The following is an 18,767-nucleotide window of genomic DNA, read 5'->3' on the forward strand; positions in this document are numbered from 1 at the left end:
GTGCCAATAAACTTAATGGAAAAAAAAAAAACTAATCCTGATATTCAATGGGGAATATCTGTGTGCTACTTGATAACCTCTATTATTGGTGCCTGCCACCTCTAATAACTTTTGTCCCAACAGTCTAGGTTATGACATATCAAAAAAGAAAATACTGGCCTCAAATACAAACATTCTCTGCTCTGCTTCCTCAATAGTGGAACCCAATTCTTCTCAAGCTAAGGATTTCAAAGCATGTGCATCCGAATTATGTTTATCTGATAAAATACCTGGGTATTAGGTATATAAGAACCCTGCATTTTATCTTCACAACAGTTCCATACATCTAAAAATGTCCAAAAAAATAACTGTTTATTAGAAAAAAAAAAGCTCCCTGAGTTCCAAAATATATCTTGTAAATCATGATTTCTAAACATATCATGTGGGAAAGCTCCTGGGAATAAGCACTCCAGTTGGTTCTTACATACACTAGAGATTCCATACTCTGTGGAATTCATATGTCCATTGTATTGCCTTTCTATTGTCCATCTGATTGGCTTATCTACCTTCCATGACAATGTGGGACCCAAGATGCTATCATCACTCATCATCTATGACTCATGTTCTTGGATGTAGCTATTGAGGAGAATAGCTTCCTAGACCTAGAGATTACATTTTTATTTCAAAGAAACTTTGTATATGTCTGCCTATCGTGTATATGTTCTCGAATTCATATTTGGCTAAAAATGGATCTTCCTTCACCAAGTCCACCTCCACGTCCAAGACTAACACTTCCTTCTCTGCTGACCCCTTTGTCTAGATCATCAAAGACCTCCCACAGTCATGCTCCTTAGTCAGGGTTGAAGCAAAAAAGAAGGATGAACCTTGTTAAAAAAAAAAAAAGCTACATTACCATCACAACATTCTAAAATGTAAGCACAGAGGTGGAGTAAATGGGGATGTTTTGTTTCTGAGTATTTATAGAATCATAACCTTTGATTTTGGTATTATGTATATATTTATATATTCATTTTGCATAAAACTTTCCCATGAAATAACCACAAATTATAAATAAGTTACTATTTACTTAACTATATTGACTAAAATTGCTGAATTCTCTCATCATCAGTACCTGTGAGGTAAAATTTGTTTCCTTACCTTTACATAAAGGATTCTAAGGAGATCCAGAAAGTTATTTTGAAATAATAACCAGATTACAATTGAGTCTTCTAAATGATCCTTACACTCTTTTCTCACATGAGCCCATAAAATTTCCCTGATATTATCTTATGGCACAAGCTATGTCACTTAAGCTGGTTCACCATCTCATTGCCCTCTAAGTCCACTTTCTATGCCGATTAATTTCCACATATGTCATTCAAATCTCCTGGATGATTGGAAGAAATTATGTTTCCAACAAATTTCTTATATTTGATTTCAATTTGGTGTGCTTTCATGAGATTTAAATTAAATTAATGAAGAAGAAATATCTGTGTGTGCCTAACTACAGTAAAAGCTGACATATTAAAGTGATGTGTCAACATGTGATTCACATGGTCCAGCAAAAGGAGTCAGGGCCAAGCATCCTAGATCCCTGCTCTTCTCTAGTCTAGTGGGGACCACGCATGATAAAATGAGTCACTGCAGAGTATTGTTTAAAAATGAATGTGCTGAAGATTTTCTGATTCACATTCAATTATCCACCAGACCTGTTCTCAATGGATTTCATAGAGAAACAAAACTAATTACCTCAGGACAGTTTGTTGGGAAAATAATGGCACAGTAATTTAGAGAAAAGCATTCTCATTATAAGGGTTTTTGAAATAGTGAATATTTTTTAAGTTAAATATCACACTTTTTTGATGGTCATACTTTTGCATTTGAACAAACTTACCATCATTTCTTTTAAAAACTATCAATATTACACAATGAAGACCTTTGTGAACTAAATATCAATAGCATTAGTTATCTTCAATTTAAGTCATGTTAACATAATTGAAAAGAGATCTGTAAAGTATGGGAGATTACATGAAGGAATGCTTTAGAAACGAAAAGAGAAAATAATTTGATGACATCGACAAAGTCTTAGAAAATGAGAATTCAGTGCATTCTTCAAACACATGAGGTCTCATGATCTAGTGAAAAATAACCAAAACAAAAAGGGGAAACTGTTAAACAATTACATTTGTATAACCACAAAAGTGGAGCTAATCAAGAACACAGAGGAAGTTTGATCAAGTGTGGGATTTAATACTCACTCCCAGAAGCTCAAATTAAGAGGACTTCTTGGGGCTGGGGATTTAGCTCAGTGGTTCTGCTGCCTGCCTCACAAGCTCAAGGACCCAAGTTCCATCCCTGGTACCAAACAAATAAAAAAAAAAGAGGACTTCTTGCTTGCAAATTAATAAAAAAAATAGGGAACTTACGTGATCTAATTGGCTTTACTTTGGGTGAGTTGTGGGAAAAAAATAACACTGTACTTCAAAAGTTAGCTAAGTAGAAAACAAATTGAATTACATTGAAAAATGCTAATGTAAATCCTTACACTGGAAGAACTGAGTTAGATTCATGCAAATTGTCTATCAGTCTGAATACTATAATCCCATTTAAAGTTGAAAATTGTGCAGTTGAGCTATACATTCTTTCACCATTGCCACTCACACCCACAGAAAACCATGCTCTGACAAGAGCCCATGTTCACTCTACTTCTAGGGCCTGGCAAAGGGGGACGGCTGGCTCCAGTCTCTGCCCCATTTGTTACCACATAGCAGAAACCTGTGAGGTTGGAATTTGTGGTCAATTGGTAAGTCACATTCATCTGGGTTTTTTCTCCCTTATCCTAATCTACCCTCCTCCTTCTAAGGGGAAAGGAAAAGAGGGAAAGGAAAAACTATGAGAAAAGAAAAAAAATGAAAATGAAATCTATGTAAATAGGGAAGGGTGGAGGGGGTGAAGGGCGCACAGATAATGGGGAAAAAATTAAGAACCAATATATACCATGTACAGGTACAAACACCCAATGATAAATGTAAATGAATTGTATACCTAGAATGTACCAATAAAAGAACTAAAAAAAAAAAAAAAGAAGAAGCAAACAGAAGTTTCTTTAATGTAAAGAGGAGAAAATATAATGGTACCATTTTATCTACTTTTAATCTGACAAGTCCCATATTTCTCAATGATCACAAGAGACAAACATTCCTTGCACTTTAAATGAATAAATGTTAAAAGAAGAAAAAAAATAGTATGCTCTGGAATACACAGGTAATTGTATAATTTTTGCCTATTCGCAATAGGCACAAATAAAATTGGCCTTCTTTATTGTATTTTTGTTTGTATGTGGTTCCAGGGATCGAACTCAGGAAATTACACTTGCAAGGCAGGTATGGTGCCACTGAGCTAAATCCCCAGCTGCTCTTCTTTAAGTAATAAGACTGTTTATGTAAATATTCAGATGCAATATATTACATAAAACACAGAAATTTTATTTTATTTTTTATAATATGTGTTGAACAGTTTATATAGGCCATGTAGAAGACATAACAATTCTTGTTCAAAATGAATGTAGTTTTACATTTCTACCTTTATTTTTTGTCAAATGGTTATAATCATCATCATTATTTTTCCTTCCTTTTTATCTTTCTGGTGTTAGGGCTAGAATCTGGGGTCTTATATGTGCTAAACATGCACTCTACTTCTGACGTAGCCCAGCCTTTCTTTGTTCTTTTCTAAATATTACCATAAAAGGGAGCCTTCATTTAACAAAGTGATGCTCTGAACACTTGAATAGAGCTTTACTCAATGTCCTACAATGGAATTTGACTACCTACATATCTACTGCCTTATAGCCTTAAGGTAATATTTCTATTGCTACAATTATTGTGACACATTAGAATTATAGATGTAGGGTTGCGCTGCAGAGAGCAGCTGTGAAGGAGTCGCTGTGATCCGGGGCCCCAGAAGCTAAGCTGGAGCACAGGCTGCAGGCGCAGGGTCAGAGCCCTGAGTATTCATTCCAGCATGTCGGAGGGGGAGCTCCAGACAGTACTTGGCAGTGGCTCAGATCCAAAGGTCGAATCCTCATCTTCAGCTCCTGGCCTGACATCAGTGTCACCTCCCGTGACCTCCACCACCTCAGCTGCTTCTCCAGAGGAAGAAGAAGACAGTGAAGATGAATCTGAGATCTTGGAAGAGTCACCCTATGGGCGCTGGCAGAAGAGGGGAGAAGAGGTGAATCAGCGGAATGTACCAGGTATTGACAGTGCATACCTGGCCATGGACACGGAGGAGGGTGTGGAGGTTGTGTAGAATGAGGTGCAATTCTCTGAGCTCAAGAACTACAAGCTGCAGGAGGAAAAGATCCGTGCTGTGTTTGATAATCTGATTCAGCTGGAACATCTCAACATTGTTAAGTTTCACAAGTATTGGGCTGACATTAAAGAGAACAAGGCCAGGGTCATTTTATCACTGAATACATGTCATCTGGGAGTCTTTTTTAAAAAAATTCTTTTATTGGTACATTGTAGGTATACAACACAATTACATTTCAAATTGGGAATTGGACCTTTACATAATGCATCTTGGTTCTTATGTTTTCCCCATTCCTAGCCCTCCCTTCACCCCCTCCACCCTTCCCTATTTACAAAGACTTTATTTCCATTTTTTCCATTTCTCAGCATTTTTCCTTTCCCTTCTTTCCTTTCCCCTGCCCCTCCCACTACCCCTACCCCTTTGGACCTTTTCTTCCTATTTTGCATTATCGATTATTCATTCTAATCATTGGTACATTTCAGGTATACAATATAATCACATTCATCATTGGAAATTTGCACCTTGACATAATCTCTCTTGGTTCTTATTTTTCACCCTTGCCCAGCCCTCCCTTCAACCCTTCCATTCTTCCCTATTTGCAAAAATTTTGTTCCTAGTTTTCCATTTTCTCATATTAATCCCATTCTCTTCTATCCTTTCCCCTAGCCCTCCCACTTCCTTCCCCTTTGCCCCTTTTCTTCCTATTTCACATGACCTATTATACATTTAGTCCTTATTTACACTTTCAGTTTCTCACACGACAGAAGCTATTTGTTATTTATACATGTGTGTCCTATTTATTTCACTTAAGAGTATTGCCTCAATGTGCATCCATTTAGCTATAAATGTCTCTAATTTTTCATTTTTTATGGCTGAGTAGTACTCCATTTTATAAAAAAAACCACATTTTCTTTATCCAGTCTCCAGTTAATGGGCATTTGGGCTGTTTCCAAGTTTTAGCTATCACAAACTGTGCTGCTATGAACATGGGTGCACATATATCATTGTGGTATGATTCTTTCAATTCTTTGGGGAAGATCCCCAGCAGTGGAATAGCAGGGTCAAATGGGACTTCCAGTCCTAGTTCTTTGAGGTATCTCCATACTGATTTCCACAGTGGTTGCACCAGTCTACACTCCCAGCAGCAGTGGAGCAGGGTTCCTCTTTCCCCACAGCCCCACCAACATTTTTTCATGTATTTATTTGCTATTTCTACTTCTTTGTCTGAGAAATGTCTGTTCATTTCAGATGCCCATTTTCAGATTGGGTCTTTAAATTTGGGAGGTCTGATCTTTTTAAGTTCTTTATAGATTTGAGATAGTAGACCTTTGTCTGAGGAAGAGCAGGTGAAGATTTTTTCCCACATTGTGGGTTGTCTCTTCACACTGCTGGTGGTTTCTCTTGCTGTGCAGAAGCCTTTTAATAAGAAGAGATCCCACTTGTTGATTATTTGTGCTAGTTCATAAAAGGTTTTGTTCATAAAATCTTTTCCTACACTGATGTCTTCAAGAGTTCTACCTTACCTCTGTTCCATCTGGTTCAGAGTTTCTATTTTAATATTTAGATCTTTAATCCATTTTGATTTTAGTTTAGTGCATGGTGAGAGATATAGGTCTAGTTTTAATCTTTGGCAAGTTGAAGCCCAGTTTTTCCAGCACCATTTATTAAAGAGGTTATCTTTCCTCCAGTGAGGGTGTTTGGCTCCTTTATCAAAGATGAGATGGCTGAGTGTGTCTGGCATTGTTTCTGCATCTTCTAATCTGTTCCACTGGTCCTCAGGTCTGTTTCTTTGCCAGTACCATGCTGTTTTTATCACAGTAGCTTTGTAGTAGAGTTGCAGGTTGGGGATTGTGATACCTCCTGCCATGTCTCTGTTACCTAGAATTGCTTTTGCTATTCTGGGTCTCTTCTTGCTCCAAATGAATTTTTGGATTGTTTTCTCAAGGTCCATGAAGTATGCTTCTGGGATCTCAATTGGAATTGCATTAAATCTATATAGCAGTTTTGGAAGTACGGCCATTTTCATTATATTAATCCTTCCTACCCAGGATCAGGGGATGTCTGTCCATTTTCTAATATCATCTTCAATCTCTCTTTTCAGAGTGCCATAGTTTTCAGAGAAGAGGTCTTTGATTTCTTTCGTTAGGTTGATTCCTAGATATTTATGATAAAAACCCTACATAAAATTGTAATAGATGGCCTCTACCTCAAATTGATAAAAGTCATCTATGAAAACCAACAGCCAATATCATACTAAATGGTCAAAACCTGAAATCCTTCACACTAAATTCAGAAACAAGACAAGGATGTCCACTATCACCACTCTTGTTCAATATAGTTCTGGAAACATTAGCCACGGCAATTAGACAAGAGAAAGAAATAGAAGGAATAAAGATAGGAAATGAAGAAGTCAAATTGTCATTATTTGCAGATGACATGATACTCTATGTAGAAGGCCCCAAGAACTCCACCAAAAGTCTTCGAGACTTAATAACCAAATTCAGTCAAGTAGCTGGTTACAAGGTCAACACACAAAATTCAATAGCTTTCCTCTACACTAATGACAGACTCACTGAGAGAGAAATAGGGCAAATAATTCCTTTCACAATAGAGTCTTGAGCAATTTCTGAAGAAGACCAAAAAGAAGCACAAGACTATGAATGAAAAGGCCTGGAAGCACGGGTGCACACAGATCCTCTCTGCCCTAAGCTACCTGCACTCCTCTGACCCCGCCCCCCATCATCCATGGGAACCTGACCTGTGACACCATCTTCATCCAGCACAATGGACTCATCAAGATTGGCTCTGTGGCTCCTGACACTATCAACAATCATGTGAAGACTTGTCAGGAAGAGCAGAAGAATCTACACTTCTTTGCACCAGAGCATGGAGAAGTCACTAATGTGACAACAGCAGTGGACATCTACTCCTTTGGCATGTATGCACTGGAGATGGCAGTGCTAGAGATTTGGGGCAATGGAGAGTCATTGTATGTGCCACAAGAAACCATCAGCAGTGTCATCCAGCTTCTTGAAGATTCATTATAGAGGGAGTTCATTCAAAAGTGCCTGCAACCTGCACCTGCTCGAAGACCAACAGCCAGAGAACTTCTGTTCCACCCAGCACTGTTTGAAGTGCCCTCACTCAAACTCCTTGCTGCTCACTGTATTGTGGGACACCAACACATGATCCCAGAGAATGCTCTGGAGGAAATCACCAAAAACATGGATACCAGTGCTGTACTGGCTGAAATCCCTGCTGGACCAGGAAGAGAACCAGTTCAGACTTTGTACTCCTAGTCACAGCTCTGGAATTAGACAAATTCCTGGAAGATGTCAGGAATGGGATCCACCCCCTGACAGCCTTTGGCCTTCCTCAGCCCCAGCAGCCATAGCAGGAGGAGTGAAATCACCAGTTGTGTCCCCTTCTGTCAAGACTCCAACACCTGAGCCAGCTGAGGTGGAAACCCACAAGGTGGTGCTGATGCAGTGCAACATTGAGTTGGTAGAGGAAGGAGTCAAACACCACCTGACACTTCTGCTGGAGCTGGAGGACAAACCAAACCAGCACCTGAGCTGTGACCTGATGCCAAATGAGAACATCCCTGAGTTGGCAGCAGAGCTGGTGCAGCTGGGCTTCATAAATAAAGCTGACTAGAACCAGTTCACTTCGCTGCTGGAGGAGACCCTGAATAAGTTCAATTTTGCTAGGAACAGCACCCTCAACTTGGCCACTGTCACTGTCTCCTCCTAGAGTTCACTCAGGCCAGGACTTTATCTGAGCTGCATCTGTCCCTGATGTGCTACAGCCCTCCTGCCCCTTCCCCCTAGTCAGTATTACCCTGTGAAGCCCCTTCTCTCCTTTACCACTCAGGAGGGCTTTGGGGGCTCCCTGTCCTGAGTGTCATCCCACCCCTCAGTCTTCCTCCCCTCTGCACTTCATGTACTTGTTTTGCACAGACGTGGGCCTGGGCCTTCTCAGCAGCCACCTTCTAGCTGGGGAGCTAGTAGCTGACCTTTGGCTCCTGCCCAGCCTGTGTGGATAGGAGGCCCGTGGGCGTTCTGGGAGCTGCGTCCTACAATCCCACTGGGGCAGACAGGCGGGAGAGAAAGGTGGTGCTGCAGTGGTGGCCCTGGGTGGCCATTTGATTCTCCTCAGTTGCTGCTGTAATAAAGTCTAATTATAGATGTAACCTCAATACACATTTTAGTTGAATGTTAAAATGTAGAGGAAGCAAACTAGCACCATCCCATAATGAATTCATGAGACCTTCAGAAAAATCTGAAATCCGAAAACTTTCCCAGACAGCCAATTAGTATTAAAAATCAATCCTTCCTAGAGCTTAATCTACCCTCATGACTGGAGTAATGTTACTGTGGAGGTGAATCAGTCATCAAGAGAGGAGGTGTAGTAAAATTGGCCCCAGGCCCTCAAGCATTCTAAGAGATACTTGCTGGACTATGATGAGCCACAAAGGTCTTTCTTGGATATCAGGGCCATGTTCTTGGACCTCTTGCCTGCCAAACTGAGAACCAAATAAATCTCTTTACTTTGTAAATGACCCATTCTATGTATTTTATTATAGCAAGAGAGAACAGACTAAATCAGATTTGAATATAACAAATCTCCAAATTCTCTCTGGCATCTCAGCTTTCATTCCACGCACACAAATTTCAGCATGTTCTGGGGGCAAAGTGTTGAGATATTCTTTATAGCAAGCATCATTAGGAAATACTTCTGCTCTCAAGTCACACTTGTTTTGTTATTTTTTACCCAAGACAAAAAAACTATGTTCTCTACAAGCAAGCTATTTCATATGTTGTTATTGTTAGTGGCACAGTATAGTGACAAATTTTGCCTCAGTCCAATCTTTTAAAAAAGTAAAATAACTTCAATTCCATCTTTTTTAAACATTTGAAATCTGACAAAGGAGTTCCATCATCTTTCTATGTCATGTAGATTGGTTTTTGGGTTAAGTAATAGCATTAGCTCTCTGTCTTCCAATTTAAGGGCAGTAACTCTGTTACATTTTCTATATTACAATTGCTTTAGTAACACATATTAAATGATGATATTAAATGATGTGACCAAAGTATCCATCATCTTCTTATGTTCATGTCACTCTCAGTTTCCACCACATTCGTTTTATTATCAGTTACAATTATGACATTTTCTTTACATTTCCCATTTCATTTGAAGTTCAACACTCAGATTCATTCAGTTGTTAGCTTTGTGAGACCCAGAAATTTCTCATCAAGTAAATCAGAAGAATATTTAAATTCATTATTAACTCAGCGTAGTCAAATAAAAGAATTATAGATGTATCTCTAGTGCTAATTGTGTGATTATGAAAGTAAGAACTATATTGATTCAATAATATGTTCAATTTTTTTTTACTGGTGTGAACAAGAGAATGTGTCAGGACTAGTGCTTCAGCAGCATATCTTCTAGACAGAATTCTGTTTCTTAGAATTTATCACTTAAGCAAAACTAAATATTTTGGTGTTAATATACAGAAGTTGCTTAACATTCTACTGAACTATTTTTAATAATACTTTGCTCCAAATTTTTGTCTTGATAGCTTAAAATCATAAAAATGTCTGTTTCAAATTATCTGAAAATTTTGTTTTAAAATTTGATGCATGAGAGCAAAATATAGTTTTAGTATATCATTTTTCTCTAGCTTTAAAAAAAGTTCATGCTGCTTTCTTTTTTAAATATCAGAATTAAAGATGATTTATCAGAGATAAGCCTTTCTCCCTCATGAAATTTTGTGATGGCCTTCTGCTCTTAATTTTCCCAAGGTACAACTTCCTCAAAAGCAATATTGATGCCCAAATCAAGTTCCCAGTCTTTCTAAAATGTGTATTTATGGGAAGATTTTGTCCACTAAAATATGAGAATCTAAGAAAGGTGCTTGCACTTTGTGTCTCTTTATCTCAAGGTCAATACTAGACCATGACATGTGATAGGCATTCAATGAACACTTTGATTTTTAAAAAATTCATGGTTTAAAAAAGCAGAAAATGGTGCAATTGAAAAATATTAAATTTACTTTCAGAAAGATACTTTCTCCCATTTGCTAGTGTTGAAATATTTAGCAGTTTAAGTGATATCTTTCAACAAAAATTTCCTCATTTTCAGTACAGTCCTGAAACCCCTTGATTTGGTATGATATGTATGAGTTATTTAAAATACCAACACAATCCCTGTCACATTAAGCTACTCAATACTGAGACTGACAGTAAGGAAGAAAGTACAGTCATGTTTAGGTTGATTAAAGGAGTATTTGCGGCCTCATATATCATATTCTAAATATCTGACTTGATTAAAGAGAACTTCTTGAATAAAAATAGCATTCTTCCATCAAAATAACAAACATTTTCTTTGGTCACAGGACAGCTCAGGGACATGTTTCAAACTTGAGATATTTCCTGAGAAATCTCTTGAAATATATCCATTAACTCCTCAGTATCCAAAATTACCAAATCTCATTTGTCTAATTCCTGTGAATGAGTGTTTCTGCACTTGGGTCATGTTTCTACCAAATTATGAGTAAAGCCCATAAATCATGATATTATGTCCTTACAGTCTCCTGTATTCCAATAATTAGCAGGACAATTTCTTGGCTTGTAGCAACAAACCCAAAGGAATCTCTAGACTTATGTGAGCTTTACAGACTTTCAGATTTATATGAGCAATGACCCCAATTACTCACATTCTTCACTCATCTCAATTCCTTTAAGTATACCAAAAGTTATTAACCAGAATGATGTTCCAAAAATTAATATTTCCATCAGTTTTTTGGATTGTCTCAGTCCTGATCATTGGAGCACAGCAGTCATTGTATGAATATGAATTAGATTCAAGTACAAAAATGTGTAAATTTCTTCAAATTAATGAAAGCATACTATATCTAGGCTCTAGACGTATTTTCCCTATTGATATTTTGGTGGCTGATTTTATATATATACTTCCAAATTATATTTAGTAAAATTATAAAGTTATTATATTCAAGAATTCATTGAAAATATTGTTTTGAATTGTGCTTCATTTTTGTTATTGGAGTATAGTGCATATTTTTCAATAGCTAGTTTGTCCTAAAGAGATTATAATGGAAAAATAATATCTCTAAGTCTAGCATGCCTAAACTCTGAGTTCAACACCCATTCTCAATGCTTTTAGCTCTTTTTATTGCCTAATATCTAACTACATATCCTAAACAATATGCTGATGTTGAGAACTGCTCACTTTTAGAGTTTTATTTGCTTTCTATAAGATAGATAATTTAACTTTCTTATACAGTATTTTCCCTGAGTAGCTCTTTTGCACATTCCTTCATATGTGTGTGTACATCAATATGTACACATGTGTGTGCGTGTGTGTGTATAAAACTATATGACAGGGAATAGAGATGCTGCCTTTGTGCATAGAACCCTGCTGTTCTCCTCAACTTCCTTAATCATATTGTGAATCAAAGCAAGTAATTCTCTGTGCCTTACCCTCCTTGTCTTAAAAAGTAAGGTTTCAAAAAGAAAAAAAAAAAAAAACCTGTACAACACCATTATGTAATATAGTCAGTTAATATTTACAATCTTTTACTATGGAAATATTGTTTGGAAAACACATTATACATTTACTTTCTTGGACAAACATTGGCATATTTTCTTTATTTTCTGTGTATATTCCAGCTGTGTTTTCTCCAGTTCTGTAAAATGTGTATACTATTTTCAAGAGAGCAATTTATTAGGGCTGGTGATACAGCTCAGTGGTAGCAAGTTTAAGGTGAGGCCCAAAGTTTGATTTCTATCACTGCAAAAAGAAAAATATCAGTATTTATTGTTGCTCTTTTCTGCTGAAATCCCATTCTGGAACAGCCTGTCCTTCTGGTCCAGCTGAAGTGGTGTTCCCTTGGTCAGAAGCATAGTTCCCAAGTATGCTCAGGCACGCTGAATCTTCCTTTGTGATGGAGATTGAATATGGTTTGTGTCCCCCAAGGGTACATGGTGATTAATAAAAGGGGCATTATGGTGGGTGAGAAGCCACTGGGACCTTCTTTTGCTAATGAAAATATGTATTTTACCATAATAGTAGTTGGCTATGCATTTCAGTAGCTGCACTGGGGTAATACAGGCAGCAATCTTTGTGTTCACCCACTTTGTATGATGAACAGCAAGGTGTGTGCATGTGTGTCAAAATATTTTACATTTGAGTACCCACTATCCACATTTGGAAGAGAGTAATTTTTTCTAATTATTATTTTAAACTCTTAAGATTGATTTTTAATGCCAATTAGCTGTCTGGGGAAGTTTTTGGATTTGGGATTTTTCTGGAGGTCTCATAAATTCATTGTAGGATAGTGTTAGTTTGCTTCCTCTACATACTGGTTTTAACATTCCCCTAAAATGTGTATTGAGGTCACATCTATGATTTTAATGTATCATGATAATTCTAACAATAGAGATATTACCTCAAGGGTATAAGGTAGGAGATATAATAGTAATCAGATTCCATTGTAGGAAATCAAGGAAAGCTCTATTCATGTGTTTGGAGCATCAGTTTTCCAAATGAAGGCTCACTTTTTTGGTAACAAGGGAAAGAAGGGCTAGGATATCTCTTAGAAGTAGAGTACATGTTTAACACATGTAAGTCAATAAAAAGGAAACACTAAATCAATAGTGTCTAAAATAACAAGAATTTCACAAAAGTATATAACCAAGTAGCCAATAAGCATATGAAAATATGCTTGGTGTCATCAATCATCAAAACAAAATGAAAAACTGAAGCTCAAATGTCTCTCCTACACATTCACAGATGGTTAAAATTAAAGATTGACATTAACAGATCTTGATAAGAATATGGAGCTATGGAGAAAATGGAACTTGAAGTAGAATAACTCTCATTTCAGAAAGCTATATCACCCTTGACAAAGTGTTAGAGATGTAGAGGGTTTCTGAATTTATTTTTAATTATGATTTTTTTTATTTACTTGTTTTATGCTGCAGGGATGATAGTAGCCAAACTCCTCCTACTACTGTACATATATTGCTTCTGTTATTATCTTATGTATTTTATGTGTTTTTACTTTATATGTTTTGATATGTCAATTAATACAATAATTACACTGCAATATATCCTACATGGCCTGTTCTATTTATTATTATAAAATAACATTCTTTGTATAGTATATTCCTTTCCCTCTCAAGTACATTGTTTACCACACACTAATGGCAAAGTGTGGTTGCTTTGGACATGAATGTGTTTGCTTTCCAAATGACTTCATCCCTTTCCAATTTCTGTGATCATTTATTTTATTTGTTAATTTCATAAGCAGTGTATCAATATATTTTTAGCAAAGCTTACATGGTATTTCTCTTCTACTCCTACCTTAATTCTAAATACTCATTCCACTATTGATGTAAGGCTCCACTTATTATTAGCCTGTCATAATCACAGAACCAAACAAAGCATTGCTATGGAGATCTCAGAAAGATCTCCAGACCATAACCTCATCTCTTAAGTAGAGATGACAATATCTGATTTATTTATTTAAATTTTTGGCTCTGTACCAGGAATTCTTTTTTTAATCCTTGCTATTCTAGGTAGGAAACTGGAGCTAAACTGACTCTAGACTTGGAATTCAGAAATGTTCATAAGGCTGCTGTCAGTTGTGGTGCTAATATAATCAAACTGGAACTGTGAAACACAGTATCTGGGCACAGCATAGACCTCTGGTCCAATGTCACTTGTCCAGTTAGGAAGGCCAATCATAAGTGAGATGTTTTTACCTATTCTGCAATAGTGTTTTATGTTTGTAAGTGTGTAGTGGCTGGTGAGGGTGTGTGTGTACCATGTCAAAGATGAGGAGTAGATGGAGGATTTTTTTCCTACATTTTTCCTTTATCCCAGATTATGTCTTTTATTCCTTACCCAAATTTGTTTTTTTAATTTTTCCTATCACAAAATATTAACATAAATACCAATATATGTATTTTACACAGTTAAATGAAATTTCTACAGAATTTATTTCTAGAAAATGGTGTGTTGAATATTATACATATTTTAAAGGCTTTTAATGCATATTCTTAAATAGATCATTCACTAGACAGTGTAGGAACAAGTTATTTTCTCCTTATATTTTAATACTTCTGACAATCCTTTTACCTTCATCTATATGTTATGTAAGCTAGTTGGGGTTTTATTTGTTGTGTTGTTATTGTTGATTTTGTCAGAATTTACTTTTGATGAAGAATAGCTAGATGGTCAGAAGTAACACCCTCCAATGATTATCTCCCTATAGAAACATCAATGTGAACAGTGATTCACAGGCTAAGCTACCTGTATAGGAGGGAAGGAAACCAAATAAAAGACCAAGGAACTTTATTTCCATAATAATAAGAAACCACTCATTGAAGAAAGGAAGAAGGAAAGAGTTGTCTGAATCAAATTTAAGCCCAGTAACAAAAGATGCCTCTTGCTTAGAGGAGGGAAAGGAAAATAAGCACAGGCCTGAAATCTGGAACTCAGGACCAGCCCCATAACAGGAAAAACCAGTGCCAAGGAGAGCCCCAGAGCCCTGCTCTAGGGTAGTGCCCATAGCTGAGCATCTGGAGACCAGGCCTGGGGGCCCAAGGACTTCGCCATTGCCTTCCTCCCACCTTGGGTAGTGCAGCACAGAGGCAGATTCTAGCCATAGTCAGACAAAGAAGTAAATACAGCATTTTGCCTTGGACCTCAGCACCAGGTCAATGACACTTCACATGAGGGACTCCCATTGGCCTCTGTTCCCAAGCCAGTGCCAAGGGACAAGGCCTTTGGACACACTGTGGTGCCTGTGCTGGGTGGAGACCTGCAGCCAGAGTGAGATGTCACTTGCAGCTGACAACAGCAATCTTGGACTAGAAGTGAAGCACAGCAGCTAGCTGGTCACCAACAAAGGCCATTGTCCTGCCCTGTACTGCACTGGTCTTTGAGAATTGTTTGTTCCAAAGTGGGTCCTGGACAGTCTTGGGCATTCTCCTTCCAAGCCCATGCAGCACAACACAGAGCAAGTTGTTGCTTGGGAGAAGAAAGAGGTGGACTTCAAGCAGCTGACTAGGAGCCTGAGGCTGGTCCTTGCACAGAAAGATCCAGTACTGAGCAGAACGCCACATTCCTCAATGACAGGCCAGGGGCCAGGGAGGAGGTGGCCAACCCCACCCCAGCATCAGGCAGAGGCTTGTGGGGATGAAGAGCCCATTTTGGAAGCCCAGCCCCACTCCCATCCATTCAGAAAAATACATCAACTACAGAATTGAGGCAAACTTTGGCTTGAGGTGCCCCCCAGTGCTGAACCGATGCAAATGAAAGCTGGGGATTCATAGCAAACCTCTACTTAGGGCACCATCTAGAGTTGAAATCGTAGCAATGACCACGAGCTCAATGCAAAATACCATAAGCAGCCTACTCAAAATTTCTGGAAAGACAGGCACAAAACTAGAAAGTGAGGACTGGGATAAATACCTAATCCTTGGAGGTACAAATATTGTTACATAATGACAAATATGAGGAACTTTAAGGGAACCAAGACAAAATAAAATGCCACAAGTCTGGCATATGGCAACAAATGTATTAAACTAAAAGATAACTTAAAAGAGCTGTTAAAGAAAAGTCACTTAATTTCAAGAAAATGGAGAGAAACTATTTTATCAGAGAAACCTAACAGTGACATTGAGGAAGATTTTTAATCTAAAAAATTCTTTACATTTAAAATGTTATAATAAGTATTAATAGCAGAATAGATTAAACATAAAAATGAATCTGTGAACTCAAAGACAGGCTATATGAAAATATATAGTCAGGTGGAAAGAAAGAAAAAAGATAAAGAAGAATGAAGGAAGCTTGCCAAAACTTTGTAACAATATTAAAAGTTCAACTGTTCAGGTCTGGGATTCAACAGGGACTTGACAATTACATGGGAGTAGAAGGCTGGTTCAAATAGATAACAAGGAATAACTTTCCCAACCTAATGAGGATACAATTATGTAGGTATTATAAAGTTATGAATTATATACAAGTAATAATAAGTCTACCCCAAGACAATATAATTAAGCTCTAAAGGCTACAGATAAAGAGAGCACTTTCAAAATAGCAAAAGAAAATAAATAACATAAAAAGGGTCACAGTTCTTTGAACAACTGTCTTCTAAGCAGTAACCTTAACAAGCAGGAGAGAATAGAAAGATATTCACAGTGCTGAATGGAAAAAAAAAAAGTAATACTATACCCAGAAAAGCCATCTTTTAGAAGTGAAAGAAACATAAATATTCTCAAGCAAAAGCTGAAAAAGTTTACCACCACCAGGCCTGACCTGTAAGAAATCCTAAAGGGAGTTCTACAAGCAGAAAGATACTGATTAGTAAGACCTAAACATAGGTAGATACAAAATTCACCATAAAAAGAAATTATACAGACAAATTCAGAATACTCTAACACTGTAAACATAGTATAGAAACCGTTGTTATCTTCGGGGGAAAAAAACAGTTGAAAATAATAGCTATGATACTGCAGTATATATTAAAAGATAGGCAATATAGAAAGATCTACTATAGACATGAAAAATTCAAAATGTAAGTAGAAATGGGGTGCAAGTAGAGAGTATTTTATTAGAATTTTTCTTTTCCTTTTTTTCTTTTCAAATCTTTATGATAAGTGTTCTTTGAATACCACTTGAACTATCTATTTATAATAAAAGATTTTTTTGGTAAACCTTGTTGTAACCACTGTGATAGCCAACCCAACTCCATCTTGTGCCTCAACGCCATTTTGTACCTGTGCTTGGACAAAGTGCTTGTGCTTGAACGAAGCACCCAAAACCCCCACATCCGGCTTGGCAGTAAACTTGCTGCAGTTACAGGATGTTTTGTAGCTCATCTAGTGTGTGCGAAACTTCCTTGTACCCCCCACTAACATGGCATGGTTCTGCTTCTATAAGATTCTGCTTGATCTCCCCTGAGCCCTCCCCAACGGAAAGCATGATTTAAAAGGAGAAATCAAACTACTTCCCATTGCTGAGAGAACTTTCCAGGCACTAGACCCCCTCAGCCGCTGACTATAATAAATGGGCTCAAATCTGGCACGCAGTGTGACACATCTCTATTCTTCTAACTCACTCATCCACAGCACCACAAACAACTCAAAAATCTGTAAGAGAAACACCAGAAAGTATTAAGCTATAAAAGAATCCACAAAGGAAGATAGAAAGAGGGAGAAAAATAAAGGAATTATGAAAACATTAGAAAACAAGTAACAAAATGAAAGTACCAAGATATTACTTATTGATAATTACATCTAATTAAAAGATATAGAATGACTAAATGGATTAAAAAACTAAAACTGAACTATCAACTATGTGTTGCTTACAAAAAACTCATAACACACAGACTAACAACACAGATAGACTAAAAGTTAAGGGACAGAAAAGAATATTCCATCCAGATGGAATCCAAAAGAAAGCAGGAGTGGCCATACTGTATCAGATAAAATAGACTTAAAGTGAAAGGCAGTAAAAAGAGACTAATGAGGACATTATGTAATAATAGCAGCATTAATTTAAAAGAAGAAGTAACAACTGTAAATGCATTTACACTCAATATTAGAGCACCAAATATATAACACAAATATTAATAATCCTAAGGGAGATATAGACTCTCATACAATAAAAGTAAAATTATATGATCTATTGTATTTAAAGTACTTGTGATAAATTAGAAAATAAACTTATAAGCCTTCCTATAATCTTTATACTAGCGGTGGAAATAAAACTATAGATAGATAGACAGTCAGACAGACAGATAATATAGTGGCAAATAGCATTGTATGATGTCAAAAAGTTAATCATAGAAATAAAATTTAAAAGGGAGAAGGTATATAATTTTAATTTGGATAATCAAAGATCTCTTATGAGATAATGCTTGCATAAAGATCTGAATAAAATGAAGAAATAAAATGTGCCTAGAACATTCATGCAGTTAATGAAAAAGCCCTAAAGTGGTTATTGTTTTATTGTTGATTTTGCACTGTTCTTTTCTTTATACTTTTCATTTTTTGAGATTAGCTAGGAAGCTAGAGATCTAATAAAGTAGAGTCTTTTAGGCATAATATAAGCTTTGCCTTTATTCTAAACATAAACAGGGAGAATTGCAGGTTTTTGGAAAGCAAAACATGTGAACCAACTTCTTTTTTTAAAGGATCATCAAAGAGTTGTATACAGGGCAAAAGCGAATGAAAAGCATGGAGGTAAAAGTTGAAGGTATTTATTGTTCATTTCACTAAAGTGATAATCAGTGAAGGATGGAAAAATGATTGTTTGAAGGATATACCGTGCAAGCAGGCAAAACTGATTGCTGATGATATGGTATAAAATTGAAGAAAATGACAATCCCGGACAATTCCAAGTGTTATTTTATACTGAACAATGAACTTGATTTACATCATAAT

At 36.8% G+C, this 18,767-nt stretch overlaps 1 pseudogene; it reads left to right on the plus strand.

The window, feature by feature from the left end:
• The first annotated feature begins 3,999 nt into the window (after window positions 1–3,999).
• Window positions 4,000–8,058, plus strand: LOC101715216 (nuclear receptor-binding protein-like; annotated as a pseudogene).
• Window positions 8,059–18,767: the final 10,709 nt, after the last annotated feature.

This window comes from Heterocephalus glaber, unplaced genomic scaffold (genome assembly GCF_053883595.1).
Source record: "Heterocephalus glaber isolate CG9 unplaced genomic scaffold, H.glaber_assembly_v1.0 deba00001509, whole genome shotgun sequence".
Taxonomy (NCBI): Eukaryota; Metazoa; Chordata; class Mammalia; order Rodentia; family Bathyergidae; genus Heterocephalus; species Heterocephalus glaber.